Source organism: Callithrix jacchus, chromosome 13, assembly GCF_049354715.1.
Source record: "Callithrix jacchus isolate 240 chromosome 13, calJac240_pri, whole genome shotgun sequence".
NCBI lineage: Eukaryota > Metazoa > Chordata > Mammalia > Primates > Cebidae > Callithrix > Callithrix jacchus.
The window spans coordinates 33,537,155-33,553,940 of NC_133514.1; the positions used below are offsets into that span (position 1 = coordinate 33,537,155).

Below are 16,786 nucleotides of genomic sequence, written 5' to 3' on the forward strand. Positions count from 1 at the left end.
CAATGAGATACCATCTCACACCAGTCAGAATGGCTATTATTAAAAGGTCAAAAAATAACAGATGCTGACCCAGTAAGGGCAACGCTTATACGCTGCTGGTGGGAATGTGAATTAGTACAGCCATTGTGGAAAGCAGCATCATGATTCCTCAAAGAACTTAAAATAGAATTATCATTCAACCCAGAAATCCTATTACTGCGTATATGCACAAAGGAATATAAATTGTTCTATCATGAAGACACATGTACTCATATGTTCATCATATGAGTTTGCAATATGATTTTGCAATAGCAAAGACATGGAATCAACCTAAATGCCCATCAACAGTAAATTGAATAAAGAAAATGTGGTACATATACACCATGGAATACTATGAAGCCATAAAAAAGAATGAGATCATGTTCTTTGCAGGAACATGGATAGAGCTGGGGTCCATTACCTTAGGCAGACTAACAGAGGTACAGAAAAGAAAATACTGCATGTTCTTACTAACCAATGAGAGTACGTGGACACTAAGAGGGGGAACAAGGGACACTGAGGCCTACTTGAGGGTGTAGGGTGAAAAGAAAGACATGATCAGAAAGAATACCTATCATGTACTATGCTTATTACCTGGAAGATGAAATAACCTGTACACCAAAGCCCCATGATATGCAGCTTACCTATATAACAAACCAGCACATGTACCCCTGAATCTAAAGTACAAGTTAAAAAAAATACATAAAAATTTAAGAATAGGTTGGGTGCAATGGCTCACACCTGTAATCCCAGTACTTTGGGAGGCCAAGGCAGGCAGATCACAAGATTAGGAGTTCCAGACCAGCCTGGCCAATATGGCGAAAACCCATCTCTACTAAAAATACAAAAATTAGCTGGGCATGGTGGGCTCCCTATAGTCCCACCTACTCAGGAGGCTGAGGAAGGAGAATTGCATGAAGCTGGGAGGCGGAGGTTGCAGTAAACCAAGATTGCACCACTGCACTCCTGCCTGGGTGGCAGAGTGAGACTCCGTTTCCAAAAAAAAAAAAAAAAAAAAAAATTAATAAAAAATAAAATAAAACTGCAAACTCTCCCTGCTTTCTGGCAGTACCGCATTACCCATTCCTACTTTAGTTTTCTCTTTGATGTTTATCATTTATCTATTTTATTCATTGTCAGTCTCCTTTCACTAGAGGTTCGTGATAGCAAGGATTTTCACATTTTGTCTACTGCTATGTCCCTAACACTTAGAAAAAGGCTTTGCATTATATTGACATTCAATGAAATAGGCTGAATTTAGCTGTAAGTGAGATCATGTCCTTTGAGGAAACATAGATGGAGCTGGAGGCTATTATCCTTAGCAAATGAACACAGGAGAAGAAAACAAAATACCACATACTCTCATTTATAAGTGGGAGCTAAACAATGAAAACACATGGACGCAAAGAGAAGAACAACAGATAGTGGGACCTACTGAGGGGGGAGGGTGGGAGGAGGGAGAGGATCAGAAAAGCTACCTGTCAGGTACCACGCCTCATACCGGGTGACACAAGGTTACCTGTATACCTGTATAACAAACCTGTACATGTACCCCTGAACCTAAAACAAAAGTGGTTTTGTTTTTTTTAAATGGAATCTCACTGTGTCACCCAGTCTGGAGTGCAGTGGCGAGATCTCACTTCACTGCACCCTCCACCTTCTGGGTTCAAGCAATTCCTCCTGTCTCAGACTACTCAGTAGCTGGGACTACAGGTGCACACCATAACGCCTGGCTAATTTTTATATTTTTTAGTAGAGACGGGGTTTCACTATGTTGGCCAAGCTGATCTTGAACTCCTTACCTCAGACGATCCACCTGCCTCAGCCTCCCAAAGTGCTGGGATTACAGGCATGAGCCACCATGCCTGGCCTAAAAGCTTTTTGAAAAGAGAAAACACTTTCCTCACCCTTTGTAGCTCATTGTCTATCTAACACACCCTGCCGCTCTCATGGACCTTAAACTTCTTACGAAGCCATTCACAGAAATGAAAGGAAATAGGTGCAGTGGGCCCCATCTTATTCATGGCTTGGATTTCTGTGATTTCATTTACCCATGGTCTGAAAATACTAAATGGAAAATTAAAAAAAAATAATTCAATGTGTTAAATTGCATGCCATTCCAAGTAGCATGATGAAATCTTACACTGTCCTACTCTGTTGCATGCAGGACATGAACTTTTCCCCGTTGCTCAGCAGACCCACGCTGTCTATGCCCCCTACCTGCTAGTCACTCAGTAGCCCTCTCAGTTATCAGATCAATTGTGGCAGTATGGGGGTGCTTGTGTTGAAGTTACCCTTATTTTACTTTATAATGGCCCCAAAGCACAAGAGTAGCAATGCTGGCGATTTGGATCTGCCAAAGGGAAGCCCTGAAGTGTTTCCTCTGAGTGAAAATAAAGAAAGAAAAAAAAATGAATGCTGAAGTTGCTAAGATCTTCTATCTGTGGAATTGTGAAGAAGAAAAAAGAAATTTGTGCCTGGTGTATAAAGGGTTCTGTAATATCCACGGTTTCAGGCATCTACTGGGTGTCATCGAATGTATCCCCTGAGGATAAGGGGGGATTATTGTCTGCATCTTCTAATCCGTGTATCACTAATGCTACTTACATTATTGTTGAGGAAAATAAAGACATGGAAGCCAAGAAAGAAATGAGCAAGCACTGAAAACCTACTATGTGCAAAGCACTTGATATTCCTCCTATTTGTTCCCAGCTATAATCCTGTGAGGTAGTTCTTATCCTCATTTCACAAGATGCAAAATTGCATCTTAAAAAGCTTAAGAAACTTGCTCATAGTCACACAGTCTTATAGATTTTCACTTTTATAAGATGAAAGAGCTTATTCAAATCCAAGTCTGTTTGAACCTGACAAAGAAAGCCTTCTCTAAATAGACTATGTGAATCCCTCCCTGCTTGAAAGTCTTCTTCAGACACTCACATTTCATTTTCTGAGATATAGATAGTAGCCACCCACATCACCTCTATTTTTATGGATAATTTACACTTAAGTAGCAATTATTTTAATCAGATAGACATCCTAGAGAGTGAGAGTTCATTGAGGAAAGAAGGAAGGTACATATTTGGATCATAATGAGGAGAGATCGGGATATTTTAAAAATTTGGTTTGTCTTCCCATGGTACAAAATTTTAAAGGTACAAAAATATTAACAGTAAACTCTTCGTTCTCTCCCCTCCCTGTCCTAGCCACCCACTGCTATTCTGAGACAAGAGTAGATTCTGATGCCAACTTCCCAAGCAGGTAATGCCTTAAAAATAAATAACAAAAACAAATATTCACCTACATATGCATTACTCTGCACCGTACCCTTTTCATTTAATAAATATACCCCAGCAATGCTGACAGCAGATTTTTGACCAGCAGTGGGGATAAAGAAGGTCCTGGTCACTTAGGTCCCTAAAGAGAAGCAGTCAAAGAGAGAAGGCCCTGGGGAAATGTCTTCCTGTTTTGCACTTAAGCGTGCTTGACAGGTCTCTGAAAACAGTCTTGGTGCTATGCAGTTCCATAGCTGCAGTGGTACCCAAAATGCCAAAACTTGGGGTGCAAAGGGGTGGGAGTAGTGAGAAAAATCAGAGAAGAAGGAACCATGGCAACCATCTAATCTGCACACTCAAGTATTTTGTATGCCTCTCTTTAATGTCTGGTGTCCTTAGACAGTAAGCTCCCTGAAGACAGGCTATGCCTGCTTTATTCATCATCGTTTCCTCAGTGCCTAACACACTGCTTGGTATGCATTAGGTTCATGAATATAGGAGGGGTCCTGCTGTTGCTGTTGGCCTTCCCACCTCCATTTCAAGCCCATCAGCACCTTCTTCATGCTTTCTCTTTTGTAATGTTTCAGAAACTCTTTTTTCATCTTCATCTTTTTTGGGGGGCGGGGGTTGGAGTCTTGCTCTATGGTCCAGCCTGGAGTGCAGTGGGCACAGTCTTGGCTCACTGCAACCTCCACCTCCCCAGTTCAAGCAATTTTCCTGCCTCAGCCTCCCTAGTAGCTGGGACTACAGGCTTGCATGACCACACCCAACTAATTTTTGTATTTTTAGTAGACAGGGTTTTACCATGCTGGCCAAGCTGATCTTGAACTCCTGACCTCAAGTGATCTGCCTCCCTTGGTCTTCCAAAATGCTGTATTACAGGCATGAGCCACTGCGCATGGTCTTCATCTTCATCTTAAAACTTCCCCCATGATTTCCATGGCTGGGGACATGGTATCTCTCTTTCCCTCCCAGTTGCTTCTTTTCACTTCAGTTTTACTGCCAATCACCAAAGGGGAATAGTTGAAATATGAATCATGGAGAAATTGCAATGATTACAAAAGAATGCAATGGGAGACAATACAGGTCTGAATCTGCTGGTTTGCCATCTTCAGGCTGTCCCGTTGCCTCTGGACCACCTTGAGCTGTGTGCACATCCAGTTAGAAGAAAGAGAGGAAGTGATGTGTTCTCTCTTCAAGAGTTTGATGCCAGCCTCAAACTCTTGTTCCTGTGTCACTTCTTTCCTCAGTCCATTTCAGTCCTCACTCTCCATTCAATTAAAGGACTCGTGGATTTGGTTATTTGCTTGTATTTCTGTAATTTATTCTCCTCCCATTTGAAGCCACCAAGCTTGTTTAATATTAAATAAGCAAATGCTTCAAGTATTATGGTCACTTCTTCTATGACTTTGCAACTAAAGCCTTCCAACAGCAGAGGGGAGAAATTCGTATCTTTTATATTCGTAGATGAGTAATTTGGCTGCTCTGATGAATATAAAACAAATATCCTTCTTAGAAATTTTTAAACACAGATGCTGGATTTTGTCTGATCTCTTTCTCTCCAAACAGCTGTTTTCCCACACTTGTACATTCATATAGAAAAAAATGCCTGTTTATAATTCCAGATATCCCATGTAATTATTGCCTATGATAATCAGATAGTCTTGATGAAACTATTCTCGTACAATTTTCACATCTCATTTTACAGTGTGAGTATTGTACAATAATCTCCATAATGCCCTCTTGATTGTATTTGCTTGATATGAGTTTGAATTTAGTGACATGTAGGTTAACATATTTTATATGTTCTCATTTCATTAGTAGGCCTTTGAAAATTTACTTTTTTGTGAGAATTTGATTTCTGAGACCAAATATCCTCGTTAATTCTTACTAAGACTAATCTGAAAGATAATGGGTACAATGTGAATTTGTCATTGACAAGTGTTAGAGAAGAGATACACAGATAATAAAATATTTTAGGTAATCATAAAATAGCTCTTCTGCAGCCAGGGCAATTGGGTGATGTGTCTTTGGGCGGATATATTAACTCTGTACTAAATCATTCAATTCGGAGAAGGCAATCCTAAATTTGAATTCCAGTTCCTCAACGTACTGGCTCTATGTTCATTCTTTCTTGGTCAAGCCCCCAACTTCTCTAAACTTCAGTGCCCTCATCTTAAATATGAAAGTCTCTTTCATAAGATTGGTTGAAGAGTGATATGAAATAATTTATCTTGCATGGTTAGGGGCATGGTCTCAGGAACCAGACTGTGTGAGTTTAAGCTGCTCAGTCTTGGACAAGAGACTAAATGTATCTAAGTCATTGTTTTATCATCTATAAAATGGGAATAACCATAATACCTCATTCAAAGGTTGTAGTGAGGATTAAAATAAATTAATCAGGAAAATTCTTAGGTCTCTGGCACATAGTAAGTGCTTAGTAAAAATTAGTTATTTTTACCTGTCATGTACAAGCACTGTATATATCCTGAAATATTTCCTCATCTATAAATCTGTTTCTGTGCACTAGTTCATATATTTATTTAATTGAGCTATTTTCTACAGATTTAGTCATATTTTAGAACACAAAGCAAGTGGATATTCAGTAGCCATAGAGGAATCTGATTTTGATGTCTCCTATCCAAAGTTTATTCATATTTAAATATTATATATACATAAGTCTTATTCTTGCTCTTTGTACTTCTTTTTAAAGGAAAGATCTGCCTTCATCTTTGGTTTTCTTTTAGTGCTTAGAAGATTGCCTTGCTAGTAAAAAATATTTGTGCTTAATAAAAATATGTCCTGACGCTGTGAAATTGGTCACCAGTTTTGAAAGGAACTCTGGCAGCCAATGAACAGGCTCAAATCATTGTGACCAGGGATTCAAGGCAATCTCAAATTGAATTCTATAATAAAGAGAAATTTGGAGAAAGAAAGGGAGTTCAGTGTAAACTCAAGTTTGGAAATCCAAAGGTGTCAGGCTACAATGGGAAGATTGTGGGATTCAGCTTTAACCCCAGAGTCACAAAGTCACAGGCATGATCTTAGGTAAGTAACTTAATCAGATATCTGTTTCCTCATCTGTAATATAAAAAATGTAATACCCTTCTCCTATTTCATAAAGACGCTTTATTTTTTCTTTTTTGAGAGAGAGACTCTTGCTCTGTCACCAGGCAGGAGTGCAGTGACAGGATCTCGACTTACTGCAACTTCCACCTCCTACCTAGGTTCAAGCAATTCTCCTGCCTCAGTCTCCCAAGTAGCTGGGACTACAGGCATGCACCACCACGCCTGGCTAATTTTTGTATTTTTAGTAGAGACAGGGTTTCATTATGTTGGCCAGGATGGTCTCAATCTCTTGACCTCATGATCTGCCTGCCGCTGCCTCCCAAAGTGCTGGGACTACAGGTCTGAGCCACCACGCCTGGCCAAGATGCTTAAAATTTTTTAACAGAGGTAATATATGAGAAAGTGCTTTGTGAACTGTAAAATTAGCATATACATCTTAGGGTCACTGATACTCCATCGTGCAAATCAAGAATTCAGTAGAACACAATGTATATATTTTTTTGCCAACCATATATCTATCAGTAGCTCTCTATATATGTTTTTTTTTTTTTTGGAGACAGAGTTTTGTTCCATCGCCAGGTGCCAGGTTGGGGTGTGGTGGCATAATCTTGGCTCACCGCAACCTCTGCCTCCCAGGTTCAAGCAATTCTCCTGCCTCAGCCTCCTGAGTAACTGGGACTACAGGCGCATGCCACCACGCCCAGCTAATTTTTGTATTTTTAGTAGAGACAGGGTTTCACCATGTTGGCCAGGATAGTCTCGATCTCTTGACCTCGTGATCCGCCTACCTTGGCCTCCCAAAGTGCTGGGATTACAGGTATGAGCCACCGCGCCTGCCCTATGTATGTATATTTTAAAGCTGGGCTGGCCTTAATCTTGTCTATTGAATTTATTTTGACAAGAGCAGCAGAGTCCACTGGTCCTTTAGAATGAAGAACCTATTTAGTACTTAATTCCAAAATTTTGCCCTTAGAATAAGAGGGATGTCTATCATGAATGGATTGAAGGCTGCAAGAAAGAGGATGGAGAGAAAGAAACAACACATTGCTCCATGATTTTGTGCCTCTGTCCTCAGAATAAAAGTGGGCATGTCCTTCTTCCTTCTCTCTCTCTCTTTGTATTCCTTGCAGTACATATGTCCAACCACTACACAGCCTCATTGAAAGTATCAGCAAAGGGAGAAGTGGTGAGCATTCCTACCTCCAGCCTTGACAACAGCTATAAAGTGTGTTCCTCTGAGCTCTGTTCATAAGGGAATTTGAAGCTCTATGATTTTTTTAAATCAAAATATGCCTGTGGCTCCAAAAAGAAGAATCTGACTATAGGGTCTCAGCTCACTGCTGGGAGAGGTGTAACTGATTAATCTCTGGTGCAGAATGTATCAGGATAGAATGAATCTGAGAAGTCACCAAGTTCAAACGCTTATTTTCAGTCCACAGAGTCATCCTGCTGCATTTCTTTTTTACGCCTGAGAACAAAATGTTTCTGGAACTCATTTATTGTCAGTGAGCGCTCCCCGGGCTCTGAAGCCCATAGATGTTCCTCTATAACTCATCAGAGGCTTGGGTCATTTCCGAGACAATAAGTTACTGCTAGGTCACTGAACATACTTGGGGTGGGCAGTGGAGAAGGGGATTCTGTGATGAGAAGGTGATCATGTGTTCTGTTATTTATAAGAAAATGAATCATTCTGAGTAATGAGCATGTGTCATTAAACTGTTTTCCTGATCATAACCTTGCACCGAGCTGTTTGCCCTCTTTGCCTCATTCCCTCAGGCCCCTTGGTCAGGGAGCATGAGCCAGCTGGCCGAGGTGTGCAGTCCAGTGCAAAGGTTCGAGAACAGTTTGAACTGTTAGACTGGGAGCCAGGCTGACTAGGTCAGAGTGAGAAGCCATTCCTCAGCATATGGGAGCTGTTAGTTAGTGCCCTGAAGCTCTCTAGTTATTTGGGGAAGGGATGGGAGAAAGCACTTAGATCCCTGCAGGGCTCATTACCTTTAATTAGCTTTCTTGGTCTGGTGGCTAGTGCAGAGGGTGAAATCTCCAAAAACTGCAAAAAGATGTGTACATGAGGTTGGGGGAAGATTCTCTAAGAAGGGAAGAAGACTCAGTTGAGCTTCCACAAAAAACAGGCTGTTCATGCCTGAATGCGTACAAGGAATGCACAAATTTCATCAACAACAAGGCTGGGGTTTTGTTTTTTTTTTCTTTTAAAGTTTTTCTGTTTTTAAATTTCTGTTTATTTAGCAGAAATTTTGATACATGGGTATATTGTGTAGTTGTCAACTCTGGTCTTTCAGTGTCACTATCGCCCAAATAGCGTGCCTTGTGCCTATTAGGTGACTTCTCAATCCTCACCCCCATCCCACCTTCCCAACTTTCTGAGTCTCCAGTGTCTATTTTTCCATACTCTATGTCCATGTGTACTCATTATTTAGTTCCTACTTCTAAGTGAGAACATGTAGTATTTGGCTTTCCGTTTCTGCGTTATTTTCTGAAGATAATGGCCTTCAAGTCCATCCATGTTGCTGCAAAAGACATGAATTGATTCTTTTGTATGGCTGAGTAGGAGTCCATGGTGAATACACACCACATACTCTTTATTCAATCATCTACTGAAGGACACTGAGGAAAGGACACCCTATTAAATAAACGGTTCTAGCAAAATTGGCTAGCCATACACAGAACAATGAAACTGGATCCCCTATCTCACCATATGTAACTCAGGATGAATTAAAAATTTAAATATAACACCTGACGCTATAAAAATCCTGGTGGAAAACTAGAAAAAAACTTTCCTGGGTATTGCCTAGGCAAAGAATTCATGACTAAGACCCCAAAAGCAAGCAAATGCAACAAAAACAAAAATAGACAAGTGGAACTAAGAAGCTTTGGCACAGCAAAAGATATAACCAGAAGAGTTAAGAGTCAACTTACAGAATGGAAGAAAATATTTGCAAAGTACTCATCCAATGAAGGCTGATTTCTAGAACCTATGAGGCTATTTTTTAAGAACAGGATAAGGACATGAGCCAACATCCAGGATTCCAATGAAAAGTGAACAGAGCAGGTACAGTTAACTTCATACTTTACCTTTTTCCATTTGCATTTCACTAAGAAATGAGCTTTTATATTTAACTGCTCTCTCTCTGTTTTCTTCTTGTGCAAACTGGGTGATGACATTGACTCTCTTCACAGGAAAGCACTAAGTGAGGATTAACTAGGTAATGAGAGCAAATTGGAAGGGTGATGGAAATGTTCCATAGCCTTGCTGATGGAGTTCTCCCAGCGGGAGAATCTCTTCAATGCCCCTTTCATCTGGGTCTTACAGGCAGGGTGTGCCATCGTTATCTCTGCAGTCTCCTCAAGCCATTCCCTCCAAACCCTGCCTCTAAGGAGCTTTGGGCTATTCCTTGAAAGGATTTCGCAGTTCTCCCACCAACAATCAGAGGAAGCAGGACGCAATATGCCCCTATATGGAGAAAAAGTGAGACAGGAACTTGGACTAAGTTGTCAGTGATTCTCCCCCATTCCTGCCCTACGAAAAGGATCTTTTCTTTCCTTTCTTTTTTTTTTTGTGTGTGTTGTTGTTGTTTGTTTCAGACATGGTCTCCTCTGTCACCTAGACTGGAGTGTAGTGGCATCATCATAGCTCACTGCAGCCTCTGTCTCCGAGGCTCAGGCAATCCTCCCACCTTGGCTTCTGAAGTAGCTGGGACTGCAGGTGCATGCCACCATGCCCAGATAATTTTTGCATTTTTTGTAGAGACAGAGTCTCATCATGTTCTCCAGGCTGGGCTCAAGCAATCTACCCATCTCAGCCTCTCAAAGTGGTGGAATTACTGGTGTGAGCCACCAGGCCAGGCCAAAAGCATCTTCTCAAAAATCTTTCTGGAGAACAATTTAGGAAAATAAATATTCAAAATTCTTAGAAAGGTGCATGATTTTTGCCCAGTGAATTCCACTTTCAGCACATGACCATTTGTCTTTCATTTCTTCTTCTCTTCTTCACGCCAGAGTGTATTGCCTTCAACAAAGAAATTAACCACTTTTAGACTTGTAATTAACCTGTGCCTTCCCCTCATCTGCCCACCTGATTACTAAAGTCCCCAGAGTCTGCTTGTTATTGGGACACCAGCCTTCAGCAGGGCATTTATTCTCTGGTTATGAGCCTGTTTAAGGAAATCTGTATATTTACACAGAACCATGGGACTATAGATGTGAATGGGCCTAAGTCATCACAGCCTACACTTTTTATCAGATGAGGAACTAGAGACTCTAGAGAAGACAGATGCCTTATTCAAGAGTTCATACTTATTCAAAGCTACAGAATAAACCAGAATATGGGGCCTGTGACTCCATATGGGCTTTTCTCGAGTTATGGAGACTTAACAGTGTGGAATGCAAAATAAGAAGTAGAGTGAACCTTTATAAAGTAGGAAAAGAAATAATAATTGTACTATTATCATGGTACTTCAAAATCCACCCATTAGGAGTATCTACAACTTACTCTGCATAATTTAGAGGCTAAGGCCATGTAACTCAATTCAGTCAAGTTTTTTATCCAAGAGGTACAAGCTCTAAAATAAAGGAAAGAAATATTCTTTATCAGTCACTCAGCTTAATCTCAAAATATTGTGTGCTCCATACTTGATTTTCATTAGAGCATGGTGGGCAGGCTTACTATATGCTAAGCTATTTAAATACAGATGCTCCTCAGCTTATAATGGGGATATGTCTGGATAAATCCATTGTAAGTTGATCCACACATAACCCTATTTAAAGTTAAATAGCATACTGAATGTATATTGCATTTGTACCACTGTAAAATCAAAATATAGTTAAGTTGACCTGTCATAAATTGGGGACCATGCATACTCTGATGGTCAATGTTATGTATCAACTTGATTCAGCTGCTGGGTCCCAGACATTTGTCCAGCTGTTACTCAGGGTGTGCCTGTGGAAATGTTTCTGGATGAGATGAACATTTAAACTGGTAGATTGAGTTAAGCAGATTGGCCTCCCCTATGTCAGTGAACCTCATCCAATCAATTAAAGACCTGAATAGAACAAAAAGGCTGAGTAAGAGGGAACTACTCCTGTCTGACTGCTTTGAGCTGGGACATCAATCTTTTGGCCTTCATGCTTGAATGCAAGTATCAGCTCTTCTTGAGTCTTGAGGCTACTGGTTTTCAGACTAGAATTTATACCATTGGCTCGCCTGGTTCTCAGGCCTTCAGACTTAGACTGAAACTACACCATCAGCATCCCTGGGTTTCTAAATTGCTGACTGCAGATCTTAGGACTTCCCAGTCTCCATAATCACATGAGCCAATTCCTTGTCATGAATCTCTTTCTCTTTCACTCTCTTCATATATATATATATATGAACAGATACATCCCATTGGTTCTTTTTCTCTGGAGAAGCCTGACTAATATATAGTCATATGTCACTTAACAATAGGATATGTTCCAAAAATGTATCATTAGGCAATTTTGTCATTTGTGAATATCACAGAATATGCTTACACAACCTAGATGGTTTGCTACACATCTAGCCTGCTGTACACCTAGGCTGTCTGGGATAGATTATTGCTACCAGACTACAAACCTGTATAGCATATTACTTTACTGAATATTGAAGGCAATTTATGGCACAATGACAAACATTTGTGTCTCTAAGCATAGAAAAGATACAGTAAAAATATGGTATTATAATTTTATGGGACCAGTTGTCTATGTGGTGTGTCATTAACCAAAATGTCGTTATGTAGCACATGACTATATATATACATTTACACTTAATTCTCTCAAAGACCCTCCAAAATAGGTACTATTGTTGTCATTATGACCCTAACTTTAAAATTTGGAAATTATACACAGACTGGTTAAGTTGCTTGCCCATAGCTACACACTGAATCTGGAAGGAGTCTGAATTCACCCAGAGACTGCATGCTCCATCTGTTTGATTCACATTCTCCTGATTGTGTCCCAAAAGCCTGAAACGTGTGTATTCTTTGATCTAGCCATCTTATTCGAAGAATTCACCCTTAGTAATAATTATGGATATATTAGAATATGTCGTAAAACATAACAGTAAAAATATCTAAACAATTTAACTGCTAAACAATAATAGGTGATTGCTTAGATGTTCTGCAGTATAGTTACTTGGTGAAATACCTTCATTACAAACCATGCCCTCAAGGACTATTTATTCACTTGGGTAATCATTCAGAATATATCGATAAGAGTAAAAAGCCTGTTACAAGCCTAAGGAGAGATAGTAACTAAATGTACTGTATGCTAGATGAAACCCTGAAATTACATTTTATTGTTTCCTTAGGCTTGTAACATGCCATTTTTACTTCTGTTCTGAAGCAGGAAAAGGAGATTAGGTAAAAACAAAGAAAATCTTAATAAAAGACAGATTTGGGTTAATAATATATCCAAATGGGTTCCTTAATTGTGACAAATGTACTATACTAAAGTAAGATATTAATGATAAGGGAACTGGGTGTGGGACATATGGGAACCCTTTGTAATATCTTCACAAGTTTTCTGTAAGATTAAAACTATTCTAAAATAAAATGTTTATTTTTTTAAAACTATAAAACATTATACCAAAGAAAGAAAATAATGAATGCTGTTTTAAAATTATCACTCCCATTTCCTTCCATAGTGTCTGAAGTTCTGATCATTAAAATACTTTTTAAATTTCAGGATAATTAGAAAATGTATTCCCTGAAGAGTAATCAAAACTTTTTGCTTATTATTTTATTTGCATGGATCAGTTAGGCATATAAACTGGCTGTTGTTTTGGAAAACAGACAAAGGTGTCTTCAAAAAGCAGACCACAGGCCAGACAAAAACACCAGAATGGAAGAGAGAAGGGACCCTACACCAACACCTATAAATCTCTTCCCCCGCCCTAGCCAAAGGCTCCAGTGACATCCAAAGGGCTGAACAATATATTTTCATGCGTGCACAGATGCTTCATGTGTGCAGGATGATTTCAGCTGAAGGAAGATGTTTCTTCATGGTTTGATCCAAGACAACAAGAAATGCAGTTTGGGTTTCTTTTCCAAAATAATTCTGTTATACAGACAACTCAGATTTGAAAACATACCTGTCTATGCCCTGGGCTGTGTTGTGCTGTGGAGAGAACTGAACTGGTTTTTAATCCTGGCTCTGCCCCTAATGTAACATGTGACTTTGAAATAAAAAACACCAAGTGTAGGTATCACATCCCTCAAATGAAGGACATGGATGAGATCACTGTTTTCACGCTATACACTACTAAGCCCCGGGAGTTTTTTGGAGGTCCTCCAGGCACTGGGTTTGCATTAGATTCTCTGGACTCCTTAACATGGATTCAGCCAAAGCATCTTAACATTTACCTGGCTCACTTATTGAGCTTTTGAATACAATTTTGTTTGAGAGCAGAGATTTTGTAAAACTCTAATATTAATTGACCCTAAGATTCTAAAACATGGCTTAAAATGCAATCGAGGTTTGAAACTGTTTTCCAGGCACATTGGCATTACCTTCCTGCTACAGGGAGAAATAAACTACCACAAACAGGAGCAAAACCAAATTTAGTTGGTTTCAAAAGTAAAATATTCTTGCCAGGATTGTCTCTGAAACATGCCTGTATCTACCAGAGGCGATGCATATCTATAGACATCTTCAAATGACAGGGCTGTGAATGGGTAGGGCAACCTAAGATAGTTACTATGCAAAGCATTTAGAACCTTGTTTTCCAAAATTAGTGTATAGAATGCTGGGAAATGGCAAGAAAAAGGGAGATCTGCTGGGAACGTTAACTACCCTAAAAAGAAAAGGAGGAAAAGTATCTCACTCCCAGTTTGAATTGAGGTGGTAGAAACCAGTTGAGTCAGCTTCAAGCTGAACACACTCATCTTGTGTTTTCCCTGGCATCTCAGCCATAACCCTAATGCAGACAGGCAAAGGTCAAAGAGCCAGCGGACTGAGCCAGTGGAGTGAGTTCCCCTCTTTAGGGACTCAGAGTCTTCTTCTTTAGTTTCAGGACTCTTTGAAATGTTGGCTAAAGAGGAAGACTCTGAGTCCCCAAAGACAGTCATGACCAAAAACACATTAGGACTTCCATCAACAAGATTAGACCATGCCTTACCTCACAATCATCTCTGAGACCAAAGTGTCCATCTCTGAGTCCAGACCTCCTAGAACCTTCAGGGTTTGTAAATAACTCCTCTTTTCAAACTTTTCTGAGCCTTGTGATATCCTAGGCATCATTTAATCTTGGGAAGGACAGTTATAGCAGGAAAAAAACAAGAAGAAAAACTCTTCCAGCAGAGTCCTGGAGGCTTCCATACCTGTGTCCCAGTTCGCCCTGGGGCAGAAAATGGCTTCATGGTCCCTTTCACAATGTTGCGTATGTCCTGATCAATAAGAAATCATGTATTTGTCATAATCAGTGCACTAGAGAGCCACACTGCCTATGCATACTTAGCAGGTGAACTAGGATCAATCATACATTCCTCAGCAAATTAAAGCATCATTGTGAGGGAAGTATTTGAACAAAATTGTACTTTATTAGATCTATTTTCTGTAGTGTATTTCTGTGAAGGAATGTGTTCTATAGAAGGCAGATTTTACTTCTAAAAACAGAGATGTGTGTAACCCCAGCACTTTGCGAGGCTGAGGCAGATGGATCACCTGAAATCAGGAGTTTGAGACCAGCCTGGCCAACATGGTGAAACCTCATCTCTACTAAAAATACAAAAATTAACTGAGCATGGTGGCATATGGCTGTAATCCCAGCTACTCAGGAGGCTGAGGTAGGAGAATCGCTTGAACCCGAGAGGCAGAGGTTGCAGTGACCTGAGATCGTGCCACTGCACTCCAGCCTGGGTGTCAGAGTGAGACTCTGCCTCAAAAAAAAAAAAAAAAAAAGGGATGTGAAAGAAAACAGTTTCAAAAAATGCATCAATTACAATCCATTTATGTTTATTCATATTATTTGACTTTGTCGTTTTCTTCAGTGATTTTTTTTTTCTTGGGCTATTCTTATTTCCAAATCATTATGTTTATTATTTAAAGAAAGCAATCAGCCCCATGTTTATTCTCTGGTAGAGAAGAAGAAAATGAGTAATTTTTTAGCATGAACGCATAAGACTATACAAAGTTTATGGAAATGGCTGCAGCTTCTCTAACCTTTCCCCTTTTGTACATACTTGTTTCCATGTTCACTCCATTGCCCTCTTTTTTTTTTACCCCTTTAACTCTCTTTGTATCCCTCCTTCCCTCTGCCCTTTTTACTCAATTCAATCCCTAAATCACAGCCTGTGGTTTTTGTATATGATCATAGTTTTCACCCTATTGAAAATCATGGCTGGCCAAGTACATGTTAACAGGAGAATTCTAAACAGTCCCTTTGTACACAAACCTCACTGCTCAGGGTAATCTGTGCAGATTGCTATATACCCAGCCCTGCAGCAGAGAGACCACCCTGAGGCCATTAGTAGGAGAAGGATTGGAATGACAGTACACATTGCAGACGCTTTCATGAGTAAGTTGCTAAAGCATCAGTATAGCATCATGGTGAGAGCTCTGCGATCAGCCTGCTTAGGTTCAAATCACAATTCTGTCAGTGCATAGTTATTTATGCACTTTTAGCCTCATGTCAAATAGCTGGAATAGTATATAATAATACCTACCTTTAGTGTCATCATAAGTATTCAATAATTTTTGTGATCTGAAGTGTTAAGTGTGGTACCAGACCCTGGCAAAGTTGGTAATTGTCCTATTCCTTCCTTCCCTTCCTTTCACCTTTTTCCTTTATTCCTCCCTCCCTCCCTCCCTCCCTCCCTCCCTCCCTCCCTCCCTCCCTCCCTCCCTTCCTTCCTTCCTTCTCTCCTTCCTTCCTTCCTTCCCTACCTCCCTCTCTCCTTCTCACCCTTTTACCTCCTTTCTTTCCTTCCCTTTCTTTCAAGTGCCTTCTTTTTTCCCTCCCTTCCTTTCTTCCCCTCACCATTCTATGAGGGCATAACTGGAAGGGTTAATAGAATGGATATCTGAAGCAGTGATTCTCAAGTATAGGCTTCTAACCAACAGAATCAGCATTACTTGACCTGAGAACTTGTTAGAAATGCAAACGCTGGCTGGGCGCGGTAGCTCATGCCTGTAATCCCAGCACTTTGGGAGGCCGAGGTAGGTGGATCACGAGTTCAAGAGATGGAGGCCATCCTGGTCAACAAGGTGAAACCATGTCTCTACTAAAAATACAAAAAATTAGCTGGGCATGGTGGTGCGTGCTTGTAATCCCAGCTACTAAGGAGGCTGAGGCAGGAGACTTGCCTGAACCCAGGAGGTGGAGGTTGCGGTGAGCCGAGATCACGCCATTGCACTCCAGCCTGGGTAACTAGAGCGAAACTCGGTCTCAAAAA

At 40.2% G+C, this 16,786-nt stretch overlaps 1 protein-coding gene across 7 annotated transcripts in view; it reads left to right on the top strand.

Moving 5' to 3' along the window:
• NRG1 (neuregulin 1) overlaps positions 1–16,786 on the top strand; it is a 1,138,183-nt gene that overhangs the window by 758,690 nt on the left and 362,707 nt on the right. The window lies entirely within an intron of this gene.